Source organism: Schistocerca nitens, chromosome 1, assembly GCF_023898315.1.
Source record: "Schistocerca nitens isolate TAMUIC-IGC-003100 chromosome 1, iqSchNite1.1, whole genome shotgun sequence".
In the NCBI taxonomy this organism is placed as follows: Eukaryota; Metazoa; Arthropoda; class Insecta; order Orthoptera; family Acrididae; genus Schistocerca; species Schistocerca nitens.
The window spans coordinates 592,618,355-592,641,979 of record NC_064614.1 but is presented as its reverse complement, the minus strand read 5'-3'; the positions used below and the strand labels follow the sequence as shown (position 1 = coordinate 592,641,979).

The window sequence follows — 23,625 nt, the reverse complement described above, 5'->3', positions numbered from 1 at the left end:
ATTATTCCAATCTCGTATAGCGCGCAGAAAGAACGAACACCAAGATCTTACCGTACGAGCTCTGTTTTCCCTTATTTTATCGTGGTGATCGTTTCTCCATATGTAGGTCGGTGTCAACAAAATATTTTCGCATTCGGAGGAGAAATTTGGTGATTTGAATTTCATGAGAAGATTCCGTCGCAATGAAAAACGCCTTTCTTTTAATGATGTCCAGCCCAAATCCTATATCATTTCAGTGACACTCTTTCCCATACTTCGCGATAAACCTAACTCGGTTTCAGATTCCATTTTACTACTGAATTACTCACGGCGCAGCCAAGCGAACCAACAACAACATATGCAACCGTGATGCCTAAAATGTTGCTCTAAACTGACATGAATTTCAACTTGAACACGCCACCGTAACAGTCAAGCAAGCGCAATGTGCAGGATTTTTCAAATGGCTCTCGTATGCACAAAATTACTAGTGAAAGTGATGAACAGGCAAAATGGAGAGGGGCAGAACAGAAGAAGGAGTCAATGCGTTGTGTGAAATGGCGGGCAGATATACTATTTATAATAGGCATGTTTTTTTATGATGAAGAAAAAAGTTTTGCACATATAAAATGGTGGTCTGTGCCAATACTCACTTGGGTTTTCAGCCTTATATTCGTGTACTTTTGATATTTGAATGTAATAGTACATTTAGTTCTTCGTAACTTCTTTGTGTCTATTTCGATATGGTTATCAGTAAGTTTCTTTTTCTTTTTCTTGTGCCATTTTGTCTCGCATCGGCGCAGGGTCGGCACGGCTATTAACGGATTTGGCGTGGTTACTTTAAGGGGTGGCGGGATGCCCTTCCTGTAGCCATCCGGTTACCTACCTCCCCTCCACCCTTCCAGGACGGAATAAGCGTAACCCAGCTGTCTCTGTGGGTAGTTGTAATTCACATGAAAGTAAACGGAAGTTTAGTAAATGTTTGGAAATCGTGTAGTAGTTGACCACCGTATTATTGCACCTGAGAGTGAGGGTTCTTCGGTCGGCTTATCTTGAGTTAGGGCGTAATCTGTGTTGATAATATATATACAACAGACCTGAAAGCATTGATAATGGGATGCTTTTTCCTTAGCCGCTACTCTACTTGTTTGCTGTAACGTCACCGCGTGTTTCCGATAACGGCCAGGGCAATAATATCGTGTTTGAGCGGGACTTGGGTACCAGCTCGGTATTCACCTTGTGGGAAACCGCCTAAAAACCACGTTAAGACTGACCGGCACACCGGCCCTCGATGTTAATCCGCCGGGTGGATTCGATCCGACGCCTGGGTATCTCCCTGTCCCGAAAATGGCGCTTTAACATGCACAGCTGGCCGGGTGGGTCCTTATCAAAATGCTCAATGACAGTTTACCAGTTTGTGTATAGCTGAGCGATCTTAAGCAATATCTGCACCACTTGTTTAGTACAAAACTTTTACGTCAGTCAATCAGTGGGTTTAGGAATTCATCCTTATATCTTTAGAGTTCTAGGCGCTACAGTCTGGAACCGCGCGACCGCTACGGTCGCAGGTTCGAATCCTGCCGCGGGCATGGATGTGTGTGATGTCCTTAGTTAGTTAGGTTTAAGTAGTTCTAAGTTCTAGGGGACTGATGACCTCAGAAGTTAAGTCCCATAGTGCTCACAGCCATTTGAACCATTTTTTTGTTGTCTGAACTATCTCTTCAGTCGTGGGTGATGATGACCTAGAAAGCTGAAAGCCGTTTCAGAACGAGGTATAAAGTAAATATTGTGCAATATCAGTACTGTGTATTTCAGTTTTTAATGTGTCTATGTTCTTCCTAGTGCCGAAGGCATATTCCACGAATAACGCATACCCCGTCAGTCCAAAAAGTTTCAAGACTGAATTAATAAAAAAATAGAGAAACATTGTTGGTGGTTCGGAAACTTGAGTTATTCTACATAGTCTCCCCGAATTTTAGTACAATGCATAGAATATTCATACAATAATGTGAAACTGTCAGAAAAATTCTTCTTTGGGACGCTGTTCAAGTCGTGTGTCACATTAGCTTGAATGTCATCAAAGCGTTGCCACTTCATGTGAGTTTCTGCACTTTATCGTTTTAAGTTGGATTCGTGTTGATAAGTTCAAGTCTCATCAGCTGTGAAGATTTTTGCCAGAAAAGAGTTGTCCGCGTTTTTCATTCCAATCATGTCGCGACAGGCGTCCAAGCGTCGTTGTTTTTGTTTGGAATTCAAGATGTACAAGGCAAACTTTACACACACCATTCTCTTCTTGAGAACATTCTGGAGAGTGCCTTGAATAGTTAACTTAGAGATGTAGCCCCATTGCGAACTGTGACACAACAAACGTTGACACATCACAGTCACACGTCTACTACTTAACACTGCCTGCTCCCAGCTGACTTTGCTTATACGCATCAGTCTCGGAATTTTTTGGACAGACAATGTTTATTAAATTCGCATGATTGAGCAAGTCATCCACCACAATTGCTGAAGCCCTTTTAACTTTCAGTTGTTTTGCCAATGTCTCTTCTGTGTTTATGTAATAATGTTATGTAGTTCAGTCGGCCGCTGTGGCCGTGCGGTTCTAGGCGCTTCAGTCTGGAACCGCGTGACCGCTACGGTCGCAGGTTCGAATCCTGCCTCGGGCATGGATGTGTGTGATGTCCTTAGGTTAGTTAGGTTTAAGTAGTTCTAAGTTCTAGGGGACTGATGACCACAGATGTTAAGTCCCATAGTGCTCAGAGCCATTGTTATGTAGTTTGAGACAAATATGAACGCTTATTATAAATTACAAACAATGTAGTGTCAAAAGTGTGTCGTTATGTTAGCAAAAAGCAGATACTAGAAGAAGGGAGTTACGGCTTGCTCTCGCTCAGACTCTAAGATACAGCCATTGTTCCGGATTGATATTAACTTTCTGTAATGCTCTCCGCGTTCCAGACACCAGGGCTACAATCATGTTTGCTCGAGGGCTGCTGTTGGTAAATCTTTATAGTTATAGAAGTTTTTTGTTATGAAAAGCGTATATGAAAAAGACTGCTTCACTTAAAATGGAGGGAATTAAATGTGTTGAAATGGAAAGAATGGATGAATGGCGATAAATCACTTAGGTGCAATGATACGAAATGGTGTCAGTGTAAAGTGTTTGGTGATAACGAAAATTTGTGTCAAGCCTAGAGGTGTGCTAAGAGGGCCAAAGGGTTAAAGCGAATGCTCGCTATAAACAGGGAATCCGGGAGCAAAATTTCAGTAATCACTACAACTGCGTCACCTACGTTCTCAAATTCATCAACTCTGCGACGTCGGCGGGTCGCTGACGACAGTGTTCTCTGAAATAGCATCAGACTCTGGACATAGAGGACGCTTGGACTGGGGTGAAGATAGCTGCCGAATATAATGTTAAATGTCAGATTTTGAAGTTGGTTTTCTACATTTACATAAATACTCCATAAGCCATTGTAGAGAGTATGGCGGAGGGTGCGTCGTTCCAGTATCATCAATGTTCCCTATACCATCAGAGGATTGAGCGAAAAAACGACTGTCTGTATGCCTCTGCAGACGCCCTACTGTCTCTGACCTTTCTCAAGGTCCCTACGCGAGATACACGGTGATTGTAGCATAATCGCCGCACAGCCATCTTCAAATGGAGGCTAAATTTACCCAATAGCTTTTCGCGAGAATTACGTCGTATTTCTTCCACGGATTCCCCTTATGTTCACCGAGCATTTCTGCTACATTTTCGTATTGTCACCGACTTATTACGATCACAGCATTGGGTCTCAGAATTCTGTCGATGTCCGTCGTTATACGTTCATGATAAGGACTGCAAACACTGGAACAATATTCTAGCATCGGACGCGCTAGCCTCTTGTGTGAGATTTCCCTTATAAATGCTACGCTCTTTCCCAGAGCCTTAAGTCAAATCAAGTCTTCCAGTCGTCTAATACTTATTGTATGAGCTCGTTTCTTAGTATTTCCCCCAAAATACTTACAGTGTGTAACGTGGTCAAGATGTTCACCACTATTTTTGGAATCAGATACTATACCGCTTTCTCTCTTTGTTAAAGGCATTATCTTACATTTATCCACATTTAAAGAAAGCTGTCGTTCATTACCGCAAGTAGTCATTTTGTCCAAACCTCTTAACAGTTCCTTTTGCCTTCAATTATGTTTCGAAGCAAGCCAAGGAAAGTGCTATGACGGAGGTTCTCCTAATAGCTACAGTCGAAGAAAAGCCGGGAGTATTCCTTACCTCAATGAACGGCAGCGAAAAAATGAGTCGTAACGAACACCTGGCTACTCCGAGCGCGAATTCCGTCAGAAATTACGGCCGAATGACCATAATACCGTCTGTAGCTGAAGTGTTATTTAATGTTCGCGTTCCCAACGACTGCTGGAACCAAACTGCCTCAGAGGAGGCGCAACGAACGAGGAAAACGGCTCAGAGGAGGCAGATAACAAACAATACGAGTATGTCAACTGACGGAGCAATAAATATGCAGCGAGAGAAACAGGGTCGACAGCAAACTGCGACCGCAGACAGGTGGCGCGGCACGGAATGTCACCTCACGGGCGTACCTCACCCCACCCCACCTCACCTCCGACAGCCAAATGCACGTAACTATTTACACTGCCTTATCAGTAGCACCGCAACAGCAGCGAAAACGAGGAACGTGGTATAGTCTAATGTACGACTGCAACTCTACTTTCATATATACGTCGGCTTCCCAGCTTTCCCACAAAAAGAAAACGGATTCTGTTACTTCATATTATAATCTTCATGATCCACCTCCTAGATGAGGTCGCTAATGCACGGCTTTGTGGTGGCGCTCGACTGTGATTCGCCTGTTCAAATGGTAAACCCGACAAGGGGAAAAGGGTTGCGACGTACTGTTCCTGGTCACCATGCCTTGGCGCCAATGTCCGGAGCAGGGTCAGATGCAATGAGTGCATGAGCTAGTGTCGATGGGTGCTTGTGCTCGGCGCGCCACATGGTGCTATTCTAAAGGAACAGCCTATGAGCGGTAAAGACTTTCACTCTCTCCCTTTCTCTCATTGTCATCAACAACACAAACATGACAATAAACTCTTACACAACACACACACACACACACACACACACACACACGCTGCCGTCACTTGCACTTCGCCGCGCGGGATTAGCCGAGCGGTCTCACGCGCTGCAGTCATGGCCTGTGCGGCTGATCCCGGCGGAGGTTCGAGTCCTCCCTCGGGCATGGGTGTGTGTGTTTGTCCTTAGGATGATTTAGGTTAAGTAGTGTGGAGGCTTAGGGACTGATGACCTTAGCAGTTAAGTCCCATAAGATTTCACACACATTTGAACATTTGAACTTGCACTTCAGACGGATGACACATACTTAGGTTATGTTATTTTATGATATCTGTAATACACTAATTCTTTTTAATCTAAAGTCATTTTATTATATTGTATTTAAGCAAAATGTGTATCTTTGAGTACTTACAACTCGAAAGTTTCATCCATTAAGTGATCTACATCTCAGAATGTGTGCAGTCACAAATCCTGAATACTTCTATCGAAACAGACAGCAAATAAAGTAAGTCCGAAACACTATACACTTCGCTAAGTGTTCAAACACTGTTCGAGCAGCTCCTAAACAGTTGACCAAGTCATTAAAGGGATTAACACCGGAATCTAACGTCGAAATAAGGAACCTGTTGACTACTCAAAGTCTTACTGGATGGACGTAATACGCTAACGAAAGTAGAAAGTATTGCACTATCAAGCACCAATCCGATATTTATCAAGAGTTTTGAAGATGTTACTCATATAACGAGTGTTAAATTATTAATCTTTCGTTCTAAACGGAACTAACGTCCATCATCAACATCACTATGAGTTGTGACCCAGAGGGCAAAAAAAAAAAAAAAAAAAAAAAAACATTTTTTTCGTAATGGAATGGAAGCAAACAGCCTCCGAATTCATCTAGAGGAATTAGCATGCGAGAAAGGCATGCTGTGTCACTTCATGAATTTTGCTGGCTGTGGGCTGGTACGCAAGTATATATCTTCCCACAGCACCGCAGGTATGTTCTACGGGTGGCATAAGGAACCAGCCAGGTCTGTTAGAGACTCGTACACTCCTCGCGGAGTTCATGATGTGAACAGTGTTGTGAGGCCTTGCGTTATCTTGCTAGAACATACCGTTTCGTGCTCTGCTCGTGAAGGCAACGACAATGAAGTTTACTACTCTCTCCACATTCTGTCGAGCGTCCAACCTTCCTTCAACTGCTACCAAGTCAGTCCTGTTAATCGAGTAGCGCCGCACACCACGATTCCCAGAGTCGGACACATGAGAGTCTCCAGAATCACTGATTTCTCTGACCTTTCACCAGGTCGTCTACGAACACGTTGTCATAGAACGGACGCCAGAAACAGAAGCGAATTCATCGCCGAACACCACAGACGGCCACTATGTGTCCCAGTTGACTCTGGCTGTACGCCATGCAAGTTATGTGTTATCTGTGGCATGGTAAACGACGCACAGCAACTAAAGATCTCAATTCAGCTTCTGTTCCAGATGGTTCGTTGTGACATTCTGCCTGTGTAAGCTTTACCCAGATGTCATCTGTCTGTTTGTCAGAACCAGTTGGACAATGCTACTACCTACTTGTGGTGTAGACCTTCTGGAAAATTCATTCCTACTGCACTTGCCACATTGTAGTTCTGACTCCATCCCACCAGCACTCGCTCTCCAGTCTTTGTAGTAAAATGTGTGAAATCTTATGGGTCTTAACTGCTAAGGTCATCAGTCCCTAAGCTTACACACTACTTAACCTAAATTATCGTAAGGACAAACACACACACCCATGCCCGAAGGAAGACTCGAACCTCCGCCGGGACCAGCCGCACAGTCCATGACTGCAGCGCCTGAGACCGCTCAACTAATCCCGCGCGGCTCGTTGTTGTACAGCCAACTGTGCGATATGTCGGTGTGATAGTCTCATGACCCTCATGCCAATGATTCGACTTTTCTAAGAAAGTTCGTAAATGGTGGGAAACTGCACGGCCACATCTCGGCACGCTGTGTTGCGATCTGTCTGAAAAGAGTCAGAAACGCTGGACACACTCAGTAGCCATAATGCACTCGCACCATTCTTCATGTGTAGGAATGGCTTTTTTCTGTACTGAAAATACTGAAGTCAGTCTCGTGTATGGACTAAATGTTAACCAACCTGTTTTACTGGCACGGAAATACTGGAGCATATTTCGTAGCTTTCGGAGTCAAAGCTCTCTAGATGCAACAATTTTCATAAAATAAAGAAAACCATCTTCAGTCGAGCCCTAGGGCTCATCTTCAGATGCTTTGACAGTCTATATTGATTTTTTTTTCAGATTTAGGTTACTTGTAATCTTACCAGGACCAGACTGAACTTAATCTGGAAAAAAAAAATCGCTGTAGACTGTCAAATCACTTGAAGATGAGCGCCCAGAGCTCTAAAGGCATCGTTTATTGAAACAGAATCACGATTGTGACTGAAGGCGGTTGGTCTTTATTTTACGAAAGTAATACAGTCACGGAAGAAACACTAACAGCAATGGTTATAATTTAATTCCCATATTCGACAGTGTCCACACAATATGACACTTGATTTCGAGTGTGTATGACTACCGTAACGGCTCATGGATGACCATGCGCTAGGGGGCTGATAATGATGAAACAGAAGAGCAGGGTTGCGGGAAGTGGTGATAACTTGCGAGACTGCACACACAGAGTCCCTGAGTCAGCCGGTCTCCGCTTGCGGGCCGCCGTGGCACGCGAACTGTTATCACGGCTGCGGCGGGCGCCTTCTGGGAAACTTCAGCTGTTGCGGTGACACAGATTTCGTTGCAGTTTTCTGGTATTTTCAGAACCTTTCCCTCGTATCTGCAATTTGTAGTTTATCTCACAATACGGGTATCGTTGACAGCAGTATGTTTTGCCACAATAGCAATCAGTACTTGGCGGCACGTAGCTATAATCATCCGCTTATTAATGTCTTTTTTTTTTGTCTAGCCGCCTTCTTTTATATGATCAGAAAAGTGTTGGGATGTCTACGTTTCTTTGGTACGTACTGTTCAGGCGATCATTTCCTTTTGATGCGGTGAAATCCGACTGTTATTGTAAGAGACAAATTTTCATTTATACCTCCACCATGTACACTACTGTTCGGAAGTATTGCACATGCCAACATAATTTTGGTGCAGAGCCTCTAAAAATCCATTTGTCTCTCAAATTTCAAATATTTATCAAACGAGGATCGCGTACAAGTGAGAAGGAATATTATAGTGAAGGGCAAGGTTGTTCCTACTATTTTAATTCAAGGAAATATGTCAACAGTAATTACATATCTGTACAACGACGTGCCATGTCACTGATGATATCGAAATTAAATACAAAATATTTTGATGAAGTTTCCATTTAATTTGGCCGTAGTGTAAAATATCGTGTATCACAAGTATTTTACTCAGTAGTCACACTTTAAATGAACTTAGTGTTTTGTTGGAGCCTCCTTGATCCTTACAACAGCCTTCACCCTGTTGGGCACAGAGTCCATCAATGGAAATGAGCGTATGGCGTCAGTGGCCGGGAGTTCCCAGTCGGGAAGTTCGGCCGCCAAGTGCCAGTCTTATTGAGTGCGACGCTACATTGGGCGACCTGCGCGTCGACAATGGGGATGAAATGACGATGAGGACCGCACAACACCCAGTCCCTGAGGGGAGAAAATCTCCTTTCCCAGACGGGAATCGAGCCCGGGCCCTCGTGCGTGGCAATCCAACGAGCTGACCATTCAGCTAATGGGGCGGACAGTCGATCAATTTTCTAATGGTACTAATGTTAACTTCATGCTGCCACACATTCAAAGGCCCCTCCAGCAGCTTCTGTTTTGTCGCAGGCTTCTTCTTCTGAACCCATCTCCCAACCAGTCGCCACAAATTCTCAATTGGATTAAGGTCTACCGAATTTTCTAGATACGGAAGTTCTCTGATACCCAGTTCGGTCATGACAGAACGAATCTGAACAGCAGTAGCAATGGAAATTGTATAGCCAAGATAGAATAACTCACCTTTTTTTATATGTGGCATGGAGCCAGATCTTGTTGGAAAATCCACTGCGCATACCGGAAAGTATCACGTGCATTGAACATCAGAGAGCGCAGAGTCACAACTTCGTATTGATCGCTGTTCTTGTTCCCTGAACAAAGAATAGTCTTGCAACACCTCGGAATGTTACTGCTCAGCCGGCCGAAGTGGCCGTGCGGTTAAAGGCGCTGCAGTCTGGAACCGCAAGACCGCTACGGTCGCAGGTTCGAATCCTGCCTCGGGCATGGATGTTTGTGATGTCCTTAGGTTAGTTAGGTTTAACTAGTTCTAAGTTCTAGGGGACTAATGACCTCAGCAGTTGAGTCCCATAGTGCTCAGAGCCATTTGAACCATTTTTTGTTACTGCTCACCACACCATTACCGATGGAGCACGTTTCATGGTTCGCACAAGGCACTCAGGATGCAGTTTTTCATTGGATTCATACCTGTCGACCTGTTGTCTGTCACGCACCGTCGAAAATGGGCTCTTACCTGAAAATACTACAATTGTCCAAGGTTCTTTTGTCCAGTTTACGTGCAGTCTGTCCTAAGCCAGTCTCTTTTTCCTCTTTGAAGCAATTAAAAATGTCTTCTTCCTGGCGACTCTAGCCAACATTCCCATTGCAAAGAATCTTTTCCAAACGACTGATGAGCTGGAATCAACTGCTGTTACCTCTTACCATTCTTCTGCCAGTTCAACTGACGTAGCACTCTTGTTTTTCCTGCATTGTCGACAATGTATTCTGTCCTCCTAGGACGAAGAATTGCGTGGACGTCCGCTTCGTCGCAAATTTTCAAAAATGTTCAAATGTGTGTGAAATCTTATGGCACTTAACTGCTAAGGTCATCAGTCCCTAAGCTTACACACTACTTAACCTAAATTATTCTAAGGACAAACACACACACCCATGCCCGAGGCAGGACTCGCTCGGGTAATCCCGCGCGGCCGTAAATTTTCCATTTTCAGCTTCTGCAGATTTCGACTCACAGCTGACCTCGGACAGTTTACTCTCTTCGCAAGTTCAGTGTTGTTTAGTCCTTCGTTGTGTAAGACTGGACGCACTTTTTCTCCTTCACGGGCTTTCACCATGATTGAAAGTGCACACGCGCTGAGAAGGACGATAATTTTTAAAAAATACAGCACTACTTCCATATCAGAGCTAGCGAAAGCCAAACCTCATTTAACACGGAGCACTTTTCAGGCAATAATCGACGGTAAGAAATTACATTGTTGCTAGGCATTGTCGCGAGGCCTCCCCCACCTCCGCCCTCCCCCTCCCCCGCCAAAAACAGACACATACACGTTTCTACGTAAATGTGTAACTGACAAAAGAACATCATTGCAATCAAGGGAGTGCAGTACTTTAGAACAGTAGTGCACATTTCGTAGCTCCTGCACCATCATCGATATGTTTACCCTGTATTTAACCTCCCACAATTTAACCAAAAATTCCAAAAATAAAAGTATCGTTTCCCTCTAGACCTACTTCTTTCATATTTTCTTGCATGATTTTCCCCACCACATTATGGCCCTGCGTCGAATGGTTTCCGTCCTTGTACAACAATAGGCATCGCCTGATGGTAAATGGAATAAAAACAACGGAAACTGGCTGCTCTAAACCTCCACCCGCCTATGGCACTGGTCTACTTGTTCCCCTCCTCAGCTGGAGCAACGCCTGTAGGCGACGCCCTTGGCAAACATGTTCAGTCACAGTTATGTCTGCGGCACGACATTCATTTGTCACATGACACTGGCTTTCTGTGAGAGAGATTGTGAGAAATTATGTTAGCACAGCTCTCCAACATTGTCTTATCTGTGTGTGTGTGTGTGTGTGTGTGTGTGTACACGCATGGCTGAACTCTGGATCGATATGTGGGTCATCGGAGAAGAAACACTTCCACTCCATCTAGGCAATTTCCAACAGCGCATGCTCAAATTATCACTGTAGCTGTTTTCCAGGTATCGTGTTCAACCGGCTATTATGTGAAACGGGACCCGCAGGATACAGTCGTCGTCTCTCAATACAGCCAATTTCGCACAACTTGGTCCCCTAACAAGCAACATAGAGCGTCAGCCTAAACATGGATGGCGCTTATTCTAGAGATTGAAACCGCATGCATTTATGGTTCAGTATGTCACCGGTTAGTAACGAATCACTGTCCCACAGTTCTTCGTCGCGCCGTGCTGTAGACGGACAACCTCGTTCAGAGCGGCTGGTAAATTCCCTTCCAGCCATCTGGATTTACGTTTTCCGTGGTTTCTCTAAACTGATTAAGGTGAACGTTGGTATGGTTCCATCGGAAAGGACACGGGCGATTCCATTACCCGCCTTGTTCCACCCAAGCATAATGTTTCGTCTCTATAAAGCTGTGTCGTTGACAGGACATTACACTTTCAAACTTCCTTTGTTACTTCATCTTACGTCACGGAAGTTTTGAATGAGTATGCTACGTTTGGTGTACTCATAAATATTTAATTATGTATCTGTAGAGTGCTGTCCTAACATTTTCTACGCCGGCCGAAGTGGCCGTGCGGTTAAAGGCGCTGCAGTCTGGAACCGCAAGACCGCTACGGTCGCAGGTTCGAATCCTGCCTCGGGCATGGATGTTTGTGGTGTCCTTAGGTTAGTTAGGTTTAACTAGTTCTAAGTTCTAGGGGACTAATGACCTCAGCAGTTGAGTCCCATAGTGCTCAGAGCCATTTGAACCATTTTTTAACATTTTCTACATTAGATTGCAAATGGTATATCTATGCTCTTAGAGCGTTGAAAAATATGTTGTTGCTAGCAACCACACACAAGACAGAGCTAGAAGGATCTGTTCTGCTATTTGATGGACAGATACAACTGAGGCACTCTTCTCTCTGCCTGTTTTTATAGAAAAAGGACTTTGGAACCAATAGTATTTAAGGCAAGAAGATAACAGAACGTAATTCGGTGCCAGCTGCGTGGTTTCGGGGAGGCCTATCGCCGTTATCTGAAGAAGTGCGAGGCGTCAGTTCGAGCATGGGGATGAATTTTGAAACATCCATTCCCCAGCACGCCCTACCACAAAGAATGGTCATATATGTACAAATACGAGCTTAAGTGTGACGAGTGCAGTATGACAGAAATATGTTACTAATATGAGCTGGTTATTTGGTCAAGTATCCGGATGTCAATTCTGCTCACGTAAGCAAGAAAGACGCCAATCATGAACCGGTGGCATATGCATGATGGCGTCATGAGCTTCTCTTAAGTGGTAATCCGCTGCGGTATCAAGGAATATATAAGGAAACGAAATTACCAGACGGACGTGTAAGTTTAAAGAATCTTTTGCTTCGTCATTCGCGCGTGGGAGGGATAAGGCAGACGTGTTTCTTGGTACATATGTCTTAACTCATTTGCTACATGGAGAATTTACGATCGTTAAATGTTCCATTGTCAAACTTCGCCCCTGTGGAACCTTCTTATACAAGCATTGGCAATGGAATCTAATTATTAGAGTGGTGCATAAGTTCGTAGCGTTTTTGGTTTGCATGTTGGTATTCCAGTTACTATGGGTTTATTTATCGATTATCATTTTTTATTTGTAGTTCACTGCTACTTTTTGGGCTTACACATTGTCATTTTGTCCATTGTTACTTTTTGTGTTTACACATGGACATTTTGTCATTTTGAGATACTGAGCGGCGCTGTGGACGCTACTAAATGGCTGTCTGCGGCGCTGCAGTCACGGACTGTGCGTCTGGTCCCGGCGGAGGTTCGAGTCCTCCCTCGGGCATGGGTGTCTGTGTTTGTCCTTAGGATAATTTAGGTTAAGTAGTGTGTAAGCTTAGGGACTGATGACCTTAGCAGGTATGTCCCATAAGATTTCACACACACACCCCGCTACTAAATGGAGTTCCAAGAGGGTAAATCGTACATACTCCGATATATTCTTCTGTTTCAGTCCTACAGAGGGGTGACAGCAGCGGAGGGACTCAGAAACATTGCGCTGTGCATGGGGGTAATGACATTGGACAGAACACGGAAAGAAAATGGTTTCTCGTTTTAAGGAGGATCGTTTTGACGTTAGTGACTCTCCACGTTTAGGATGATGTTTGGGTTTTGATGAAGATCGTTTAAGGGTATCGATCCACAATGATCCATATCAGTGTATTCCAGAACTGACAAATTTGATGAACCGTGATCATTCCATCATCGTGTGATATTTGCACCCAATGGAGAAAGTTCAGTAATCGTGTGTGTGGGTACCTCATGCTCTAAGCCAAACTCATAAATATCAGCGGATGGCAATATGTGCATTTCTGTTTGCTCGTCATCAATTGGCTCGTGAACAACACCGACCATTCCTATTCTGTATCGTTACTGGTGACGAGAAATGGTGTTTTTATGCTAACGTAAGGAAAAGAAAGGAATGGTTAAGACCAAACACCAACTTCCCGTATGCCAACTTGCGCGCATTCACAAGAGATAATGTTATGCATCTGGTGGAACAGCGACGGTGTGGAGTACTATGAGTTGTTTCTCTGACGTGTAACAGTCACTGCTGACATTTATTGCTAGCAACTGCGGACGCAATCCAAGAACAACGACCAGGAAGGCTGGGTGAAGCGATGCTACTCCACGGTAACACCCAGCCACATTCTGCTAGACTGACAAAAAATATTACACAGTAGTTAGGTTGAGGGGTCATCCGCACCCACTTCGTTCACCTGATCTTGCGCCATCAGATTTTCACCTTTACCGTTTTCTATCGAACAACCTTGAAGGAACTTCCTTTTCGGACGAAAATGCACTCGGAACATGCCTCGACGAGTTCTTCGCCTCAAAACCACCTGATTTCTGCACTCGCGGAATCGAAAAATTACGCCAGCGTTGACAGACTGATGTACACTCTTTGACATAAAACTTGACCGGCGGCCGGCCGCTTCAGAGGCTAAGTCCGCGCCGATCGCGACATGGGACAAAAAAACTGGCCAACTCGCTAATTCTCTAAGTCCGGTTATCTGCACAATCTGGCAACACTGTAGACTGCGGCACTTCCTGGAGGAAAACGTGTCCCATGATACAGAAACTCTAGGCCGATTACGCCTGTGGTCTAGCGGTAGCGTGCGTTGTTTCTGTTCATAATGTCAGTGGATCGAGAGCAGCTGGCGTAAAATATTTTTATAGCCTCTTCTGTCTGAATGTTGAAGACGTGAATGTAATAGTAGCGCAGATTCAATCTATTTCGCTTTGTGACACACCGATATCAAAATTTTATCCAGTAACGATTTTGCGGCAGATTTCCTGCAGACTGTCCTCCTCTGGACGCCGTATGCGGCAAAGCTCCGGGATCCATTTGCTGGCTACTGGCAGCGGCCGTGGCGACAGCAGCGGCGCTGCACTCCCCCGTTCTTTATCGAAAGCGCCTGCTACCGCTCATCGCTTTTGATGATTTAAAACGCTTTATTATTAAATGTTGCTCCACAGAAAATTCCTACAATTTCCATTCACGCTCAAAAGCAACGGAGACAGACGCCCTGATTAGTAGGCGGGTATTATATTACATTAATCGGCAAGAGCTGAGTATGGCCCGAAATTAATTTTATAGACTGGGACGAAATTAAACAACCTCACTACATTCGATGAATTTATAAATGCTTCATACCTCGTTTCTTTTCCTTTCAAACTCAATTATTTGTGCAACTTTTGGTCAATGTTTGGATGTTTTCGTCAAGCCAGAGTGAGCGTCTGTGGTGTAAAGTGTATTACAGTTCTTGTTTCATTCCTTATGGTATGTCTATGCGATAAACTGTGTGAATACCTTGCAATGCATGCTCTGTAGCAGTGCAGGAACACTGCACATTTGGAGTTCCATGTATGGGTTCATGAAGTATTTATTGTTGATCGGAAGTGATAGTTAAGGTCATCAGATTTAAACCAGAAAAATTTGTCGTTTTGAAGGTTTCAGAGAACGGAAAGGAATTGCTAACGCCGGTGTTAGAAAACGTCTACAGTTAAATGCTATTGCACAAATTTAGAAGAAGGGAACTATATTAATGAACATGTGCACTGCATAAACAACCTTCTGACGTGTTAGACCTATATGACGAACAAAGCTCTAATTTATATCGTTGACAGTCGGTTTGAATCTTTCCAGGGTCTATTTTACAGTGAAGCACCTTGGAATTTGCAAAGCAGAAATCCATGATATTAACTTAATTTACTAAGTCGAAATCGGACGAAGATTGATGTTTAAAGACATTCTTCAGATTTCGCATAAGAAATTTTTACTAGCAGTTTGCAACTCAATTAATTAAAATGGAAAATAAAAGGTTGTAGTCAGCGGCTTCTACCGTGATTCGAACTGCTATGTCTGATAGTACAAGCACTGCAACGCACAAGGGAACCTCTGAGCTAACGACACACTGGCGGCCAGAGGCGGAATATAGTCACTGCGATGTTGCCTGAGCCTCAAAACGCAACCTTAAACACACGAACAGAGGAGGTGGAGATTACTGTTTTAACGTCCCGTCGACAACGATGTCATTAGAGACGGAGCACAAGCTCGGATTAGGGAAGGGTGGGGAAGGAAATCGGCCGTGCCCTTCCTAAGGAACCATCCCGGCATTTGCCTGAAGCGATTTAGGGAAATCATTGAAAACCTAAATCAGGATGGCCGGGCGCGGGATTGCACCGTCGTCCTCCCGAATGCACACACAAACAGGTGTTACTTATGTGAAGAACGCCGTTCTTGGAGTCCAGAAATTAAATATACTTTCTAATTGTGTCATCTTGCAGTGGATTATATCGTACGAGTCTTCGATGTGGAAAACGAATGTCAAGTGAATTTAGCGAGGTAACGCCGACCTACACCCGGAAGTAAATGCACTATCAGAGTGTTGACAAATACTTGCTACGACGCTGCCATTTCTAGGCTCTCTGACGAGGCAGCTCTTCAGCGAAATGCTTGCCGTGATTCTCCGATACGGTTCTTCAGAGTGGAGACGCGCGCGCACGTTTGGTTTTTATGCGGCGTTCTCCCCTGATGGTTTCTGACGTCGCCTTGTGGGCTATGTATACATATGAGACATTCAATTATCATTAATCCAGAATGATACAAGTTTCAGCTTCCGGCGTGGAAGAAGGCTGTTGACGCCGACATTATATCATTTCAACGTAGGGAAAGCAAAACGGATCATTCAATGTTTCTCATTCAACATAAAGCATGTGAGATAATTTTCCGTAACGTTCATAATCATCTAAAAATACAAACGAAGTAAAAATACACCGGAAGCTTATTCGAATTGAATATAACGCTTTGCACCTCGATGTCGAATTTGTCCACTTGCAATCTTTTGCAGCATACACATAGAATGTCATGATTACCACGAGAATGAAGAAATATGTTGGTAAGGATGGAAGCAAGAAGAGACGCAGTCAACAAATATTCTATTCCTCATGGCATTCATTTCATTTGACACGTAAGAAGAGATAAAGCGGGAATTTACTTTCGTTAACACGAAAGATATGCCGCACATATTGATAACGAGGAAGTCTGCGTCTTCATACGTTTCCTCCTTGAAATCTCATTGTTTCAGTAATGTTACCCTCTTGTTTGACCCCGTAACGATGAACAGATTCCAAATGCATGTCTCCCTTCCTGGGTTGTTTTTTGTGTTTTATTGCTTGGAATTCCTGAAGCAGACCACTGTGCCTTCCCCCCTCGTGGGTTAGGTCTCAAAACTAAACCGCTTTGTATCCAATGGCATAATTTATTCAGACAGCATCAGCATAAGACTATCAAACAAAGCCTTCCATTTACAGTTGCAGCACTCTAACCAGCACTGACCAAAGTGTAATCCACGGTCATGGTCCTAAATTACCAGCTGTCTGCTACTGTGGCAAAGTCCGTACTACACTTTCGATTCCGAAGCACCATTTTATCTGGTAACACTGTGTAGTTGCACAGTTGTGCTACCAGGTCTGTCCTCACACTGTCAACTTTATGTATCTCACTTCTCCTGTAGCGTAGATCACGAGGAGCCGAAGTAAATGAGTGTATTCTGCATGACGTAACATTCAGTATTCCCTTCTTTCATAGCCACTCTTCATGTGCATCGATACCAAATAGGAATGCGAAAACCCTTGCGAGTGAGAGAATGACAATAACAATCGTAACAAGAACAAGCAAATAATGAATGATGTTTATTCCAACGCAGGACGAGAATGGCTTGAAATATAAAAATCTGTATCTATATCTATATCCATATCTATTGATCTTTGAGTTGGCACAATGCAAATATATTCTTAGCATTTAGTTACTGAATTTAGTTCTGGATGTTTGCAGAGAAAAGGAAAAGTCGGTACTTCTCGCTAGTGTAATATAATGTGAACCAGCAACTACCCTTTCCTTAGAACACGACTCAAGCAGGTCCTCAAGTAGGTAGCAAGGCACTGCTGCATTCTGTTCCCTGACATTGCTCTGATGACGGTTAATGCAGATAGTTCCGATTATGAAATACAAAACGTATTGCAGGTTAGTTCCTAGGATAGTAACATTAAATTGGCGTTGTAGACGGCACATGAACGTGACGACTATCCATATTACTCATCAATATAAAAAGACAATATTTTGGGAATTTAGCAGGATTACTCAAAATGAATTCTGAAATTGGGTGACTGACTGCACAGGTGCTAAACGTCGTCAGGAGTATACGATGTCCTAATCGCATTAGGAATATGAAGATCGTCTTCGACAGCTCGCAACTTTCACATTGCTATCTCCACCCTACTCCAGACAGCCCTCGGTGAAGTTGCACTACGTTGCCGATGTTATGGAAGGCCTTCAAACCGACAACAGACCACATATTGAAAAATACAAGCGAATTCTCTTGCAGCGTAAGCTTATTGTAACTAATCTAAAAATTATTGGAGAGGAACATTGTCCTATTCAAAAAAAGTAAAATGTTACACACTGTTGACGTCAAACGGACATTATCTATGTCCTGTCTTGTGTCCTACTCATCTATAATATCAAGTGTACTATGAAAATGATTATATATAATGGATGATAAGGTAATGCATTGATACCAGATGGTGGGGGCCGGCCGTTGTGGCCGTGCGGTTCTAGGCGCTTCAGTCTGGAACCGCGTGACCGCTACGGTCGCAGGTTCGAATCCTGCCTCGGGCATGGATGTGAGTGATGTCCTTAGAAGTTAAGTTCCATAGTGCTCAGAGCCATTCGAACCATTTGAACTATTTAACACAAAATGACATTAAAAATTAAAGTTATTCACGAGCAGGTAGTTGAGAATATGTATGAACATTAAATGACACGACGAACCGTCTTGTTCTGCATATGGATTCAAACCCAGCTCATGCAGACTAAGCAAAGATTTCGTGACTGACGGAAACTAACAGTCATTCCTGATTAGGCATACAGAGAGTGATATACCTCGATTTTAGACAGTATCAGTTAGCAAATATCAACTTTAAATTGCATAACGCAAACATTTTTAACAGACGCGAATTCCTACCCAGCATCTATTGTCCCTGTTAACGAACTACGAGAGATGTTAAATATTGCTTCTTCACAAGTAACTTACTTGAAATGCCGTGAGGTAAAGCTGTGTGTTGGACACGGATTCGAACCGGGAACCTAATCGGATTGCTATCGAAGCACAGTCAAATGTGACATATCGGAATTTCGCGGCAGTAGCTAGATGTTTTAACTGAAATGACGAGACGAAACATTAATTTTTTCCTTCCCAGGACTCCAACCCGGCATCTATCGCTGTTATATTCTAGAGAAAACGAACGTTAAATATGGGTTTGTTGCACCAGCAGTGACATGTGAGCGTGTTTGAACTGAAATAATATGACGAAGAGTTCAGCGCTCACTGGGAATAGAGCCCCACACATATCGTTGTTGACTACACACAAAGAGACGTCAGCTACCGAATTTTTCTCCACCAGCTGCTCAGAATAGCATCTTGAACTTACAGTCATCTCGCAAATAGTTCTGTGTCTCACTGGGAGTTAAAAACGTCAGATATCGTTAGTGTTGACAACGAATGAAAATACATCAAAAATCAAAATTATTATCCACCAGCAGATAGGTGTTCTCATGATAGAGCTTGATAATACATAATTAAATCTTTAGTGCCGGGCCAGGATTCGATCCCATTCACGCGTAATATGTGAAGGTGTTGAGGAATCTGCAGTTCTGAACAAACAAAAAATTGTAGCCGAGCTGTATTGCCACGAATGGATCAAATTCCGCGTTAAGGGCGGTCTGAGTTGCATTCCCAGTTTAGAACCAATTTTATCGACATACAGAAGCTCAAATAAAAGATGGAATAAGTGTCCTGTGACCATACATAGCGTTTGTGTCGTCACTTGAAATAAATAACTAGTATAAGAAAGGTTACTGGTGATAGAGTTTCTACATGTCGCCACTCCAGACTTTATTGTGGTTCAACCTACCGTCTACTAGGTAAAGAAGGAATATCATCTTTAATGTGAATTTTCAGACCACGCAGCCATTATATCTCCTTCACTTGGTGTAGCCAGGAGAGAATGGAATCTGTCTCTCCCTATCTAAAATCATTGACGGAAGTGGGAATCGAACCCAGACCATAGGTATAACAACCTACCATCCGTCCAACAGACCACGAAATCCTCTTCTCTGCGAGTCATTTTTCTATCGTAACGCAGTTGTGCCACACTGGATGAGAATTCTGACACACAGGCTCCCTGTAGTAATTTGCAGCATGTTCAGTAAATTCATTTACTTGGTTGACCGAATCACCATGAACTAGCTGCCTCGGCTACCCAGTGCATACATTCGACTATTTTGTAATCACAGAAATAAAATCACGTAACTGCCACCTACACACAACTGCCAACAGTGTAGGATGCAGAAGTTTAAATAGGAAGTGTTCCTTTCCACTTGAGCTATTCTATTGCGCTATCTGTTACTAGAAAACGTCGTTCAGCCCAAAAGAAAAGCTGTAACTGTTTGTCTCTCAGAAGTCAAGACCTGGCCATATGCATAATCTCACAGTGCTGTGGAATCCAAAAGTTCTGGAGGAATAGTTGCCGAGCTCTGGAGCTGCTGTAGCTACGTGTCAGCTTGGAGCATAGATAAGATGTCGCGAGTTCGAATACATTCAGTGCTACATTTTTTAAAACGCAATTCTGCTCTCTGCTGAAGGTATCAATCTAATGGAACTTTGAACATAATTCCCTTCACTTCTCAACCCAAAGTAGTCGCATGTGGAAAAAGGGCTAACTACTGTGACATTTTGTTCTATTCAGGTTTAATAGACAGCAGGCAGCAGATGCATCTCGAAGATGTGCAGGGAGAGCGCATCGTGCCATAATATGTCAGAAAAGTATTTTCTACATTAGCCGTCGTGTCGTGTGGTAGTGATATTTTATTCTTCTTCAAACTTTGTTTGACAGCTTTAACTCGGAACAAGTTTCCTACATGCATGTAATCAATAAACTGCATGTGCATTGTCAGACTGCCATAGGTAACATCAGAGAATTCGCATACATCGTTGATGATTAATTTCTCTCTCATGTTTACTATTGTTTTAACAACACTAAAGGAAACCTTACGAAAACTGGGCACTGTATTATAAGAAATGAAATAAAACTAACCATGATAACCTTACGACGAAAGTATCTGTACACAAGCATGCTTCTATCGACACGAATTAATAAAATACTACTCACTTAGATTTTGATTGGGTCTGTGTTTAATTGGTATGCTGTGTCATACTCAAGAGGTATGCAAATGTGGCATTTCATAAATATAGTTACGTATTCCTAGAAACCCAAAATTCGCTTGTCAGCAGCGGAAAGAGGCCTTACCTGTTGTGCAGCATTGTAAGTTTTTCATCATTGCACTATGAGCTGAAAGCATTTTCTTGCGATTTCCTTATTGATGTTTGATCTGACTGCTTGTAGCTCTTTCACAGAAGGGATAAAAACGTTACAGTCAGTGAGACTGGAACTGCGAACCGTAACAGACGCTTTTTCACAGGTCAGCACGTTACCACAGAGCTGGCAAGGAGGTATGGGTCTTAGCTTCCTATTACGAGGGCAATAGGAACTAGAACTCGTAAACCGCTATTTGAAGGTCGAGATTAGTTGCGGTTTCCACCTGCAACGACTTTCCTGGGGTGAAAACCGTAAATTTTCAATCTTTTGTTATCCTTCAAGCGATAATAACTCAGATTATCAATGGAAATGACAGGTAAAATCAAGTGAACTTTGAGGCTTAATTCCGTGCACACCAGGAAGTAACTCGTCGATCACAGAGTTGCCAAACATACGCTGCCTTGTTGCCAAATCTCAGTTACAGTACCAGCAGGAAGAAGACGAACCGATGTGATCCTACAGCGGTCTGGGAAGTGACCATAGCTGGTGTCTCCAAGTCGCGGCTGCTACGGCCTGGAATACGTAATGCGTCTGATTCGCTTTCTGTAACTGGGTTTTGGGACTGGAGCGTAGTTACTAATAATACTCAGAACTGACTGCAAACTGCGCATCATAAATCAGTAACTCTCATTGTTGTTTTTATATTTCTATCGTAAGTGTACTCAAAACTAAGAAAGTCATTCACAGGCGTTTTCGTGCCTCGCCGATGGTCGAGCACAACATACAAATAAAAATAAAAAAGAATGTGTGTGTGTGTGTGTGTGTGTGAGAGAGAGAGAGAGAGAGAGAGAGAGAGAGAGAGAGAGATAAATAAAAAGCATTGAGAGAGAGTGTAAAAAATTGTTGTAAAGAAATTGAATCATGGTATTTAAAGAAATCTTTCATTAAAATGACACGTTCCACATCATTACGAAATGTCGTATTCATGATCTATGGAACAAGAGTTAATCTAATGTAATCTAATCTAATCTAATCACATCATATTGATGATTAGCCATGAAGAGTCATGAATTACCGAAATTTTGGCCAATACCAGTAACCAAATCTAAACTTGAAAATAAAAGACGACAATTTTTGTAATAAACCGTGACTCCTATCAAGACCCATTCGTCCCTGTTATCTAACCACGAAAGATGTCTCATATACCTCCATTCTGAAGTAACAAAGTGTGCATGCATTTAAAGATGAAGTGCATGATGTGAAGTTCTGTGACGGAGATACGAACCCAAGACGTAATCCGATTGTTAACTAAGAAAAATCAAATGTTACGTATCGGTTTTTCTTACGAGCCGCTAGGTGTCTGAATCTAAAATAAGGATACAAACTTTTGTGCCTAAGCGACAATCGAACTGCACACCTACCGTGCATCCACGAATATAGCTTAAGTATCAGTTGCTTACTCATGAACAGTAAGATGTGTGCGTGTTTGACCAGAAATAACGACACCTGTTGCGATTGTTGGAAACACATTGAAATTGCGCGTTAATTTTCACTAGCAGGTGGGTGTGCACTTGATAAAGCTAGAAATGAAATTATGAATATTTTTGTACTGGATCAGGTTTCAGACCCACATACTTACCTTTGGAGGAGACCTAGAGAAGATTGCAGTCTTGGGAAAAGGAACGAAATGACTGAACTATACTGTTCCGAGAGATTCAGATCCTCGAAAGAGGAGATACGAATTCGAATCACAGTCCAGCAACAAATTTTTAAACGTCTCTAGTTCAATCAAGTACAAGTAAAATAAGAGCCCTGTCCCTTTAAATGGCTATCGGTTCATCAAATAAAATAAAATTTTCTAATGTAAGTAAGCTTACTGGCGACTGTATTTCTGTTTACCATGACTTCCGCTGTGTCATTTCCCAACGTAAACCGGCTCTGCCCAGTTGGTAATGAAGGAACGTGATGTTTAATGCGGATTCTGGATTATAACGTCTTTCTCTTGAGGTTACCAGAGGTAAAATAAATCTGTTTGTGCCTCTTAAAAGTAAATGCCTGAACCCACGCATTGCACCTGTGATAGCTCGTTCCACCATACCATTGTGGCCACATTACCCAGCCCCAAGAGTGTGCTGTAACGGATGATGTGCTTAGCTTACAAAATTAGTCACGGTGGAAAAAATGCGAGTCTATTAAATGGTCAAGTAGAAGCAAGCTTCTGACGCAGAGATTATGCTATTCTCATGTCAGCAGGATGTAAAGACTCTTCTAGGCATCATAGGCTGGTTATGAAGCCATTTTGATTTTTCACAAATTCAGCAAATTTCTTAGTTCGAGAAAATCCACTGTGAAGTGTGAAGTTGCCAGATAATTCGATTATTACTGTTATTATTAATATCATTTTATTCATACCGCTGCTGGAACACAAGTGCGTGAACATCATTTAATGCCTTTTGGTCACTATAGATGTAGTTTCCCAAGAACAGGTTCTTTCCCTGTCTACGGAATCCTTTTCATGTTTATATCAAACACCAGCAATTACTCGTAGATTACTTTAAAACTAAAGTAATTGACGAAGACGTTACTTGGTAACAAAAACGCACTGCCTTTCTTCATTTACTTTCGCCTAGAAATGGCTATCGAGTACTGACAAACCAAAAGGCAA

At 42.9% G+C, this 23,625-nt stretch overlaps 1 protein-coding gene across 3 annotated transcripts in view; it reads right to left on the bottom strand.

Moving 5' to 3' along the window:
• The window catches only part of LOC126256014 (proton-coupled amino acid transporter-like protein pathetic), a 374,111-nt gene that overhangs the window by 217,741 nt on the left and 132,745 nt on the right, over positions 1 to 23,625 (bottom strand). Inside the window, exon 1 of one of the 3 annotated variants that reach the window (XM_049955450.1) lies at positions 4,253 to 4,277. The exons of the other annotated variants lie outside the window; for them this stretch is intronic. The gene's annotated coding sequence lies outside the window, so the exon portion shown is untranslated. Of the gene's footprint in view, positions 1 to 4,252; positions 4,278 to 23,625 lie in introns of those variants that run through there. 3 annotated transcript variants of the gene reach the window in all.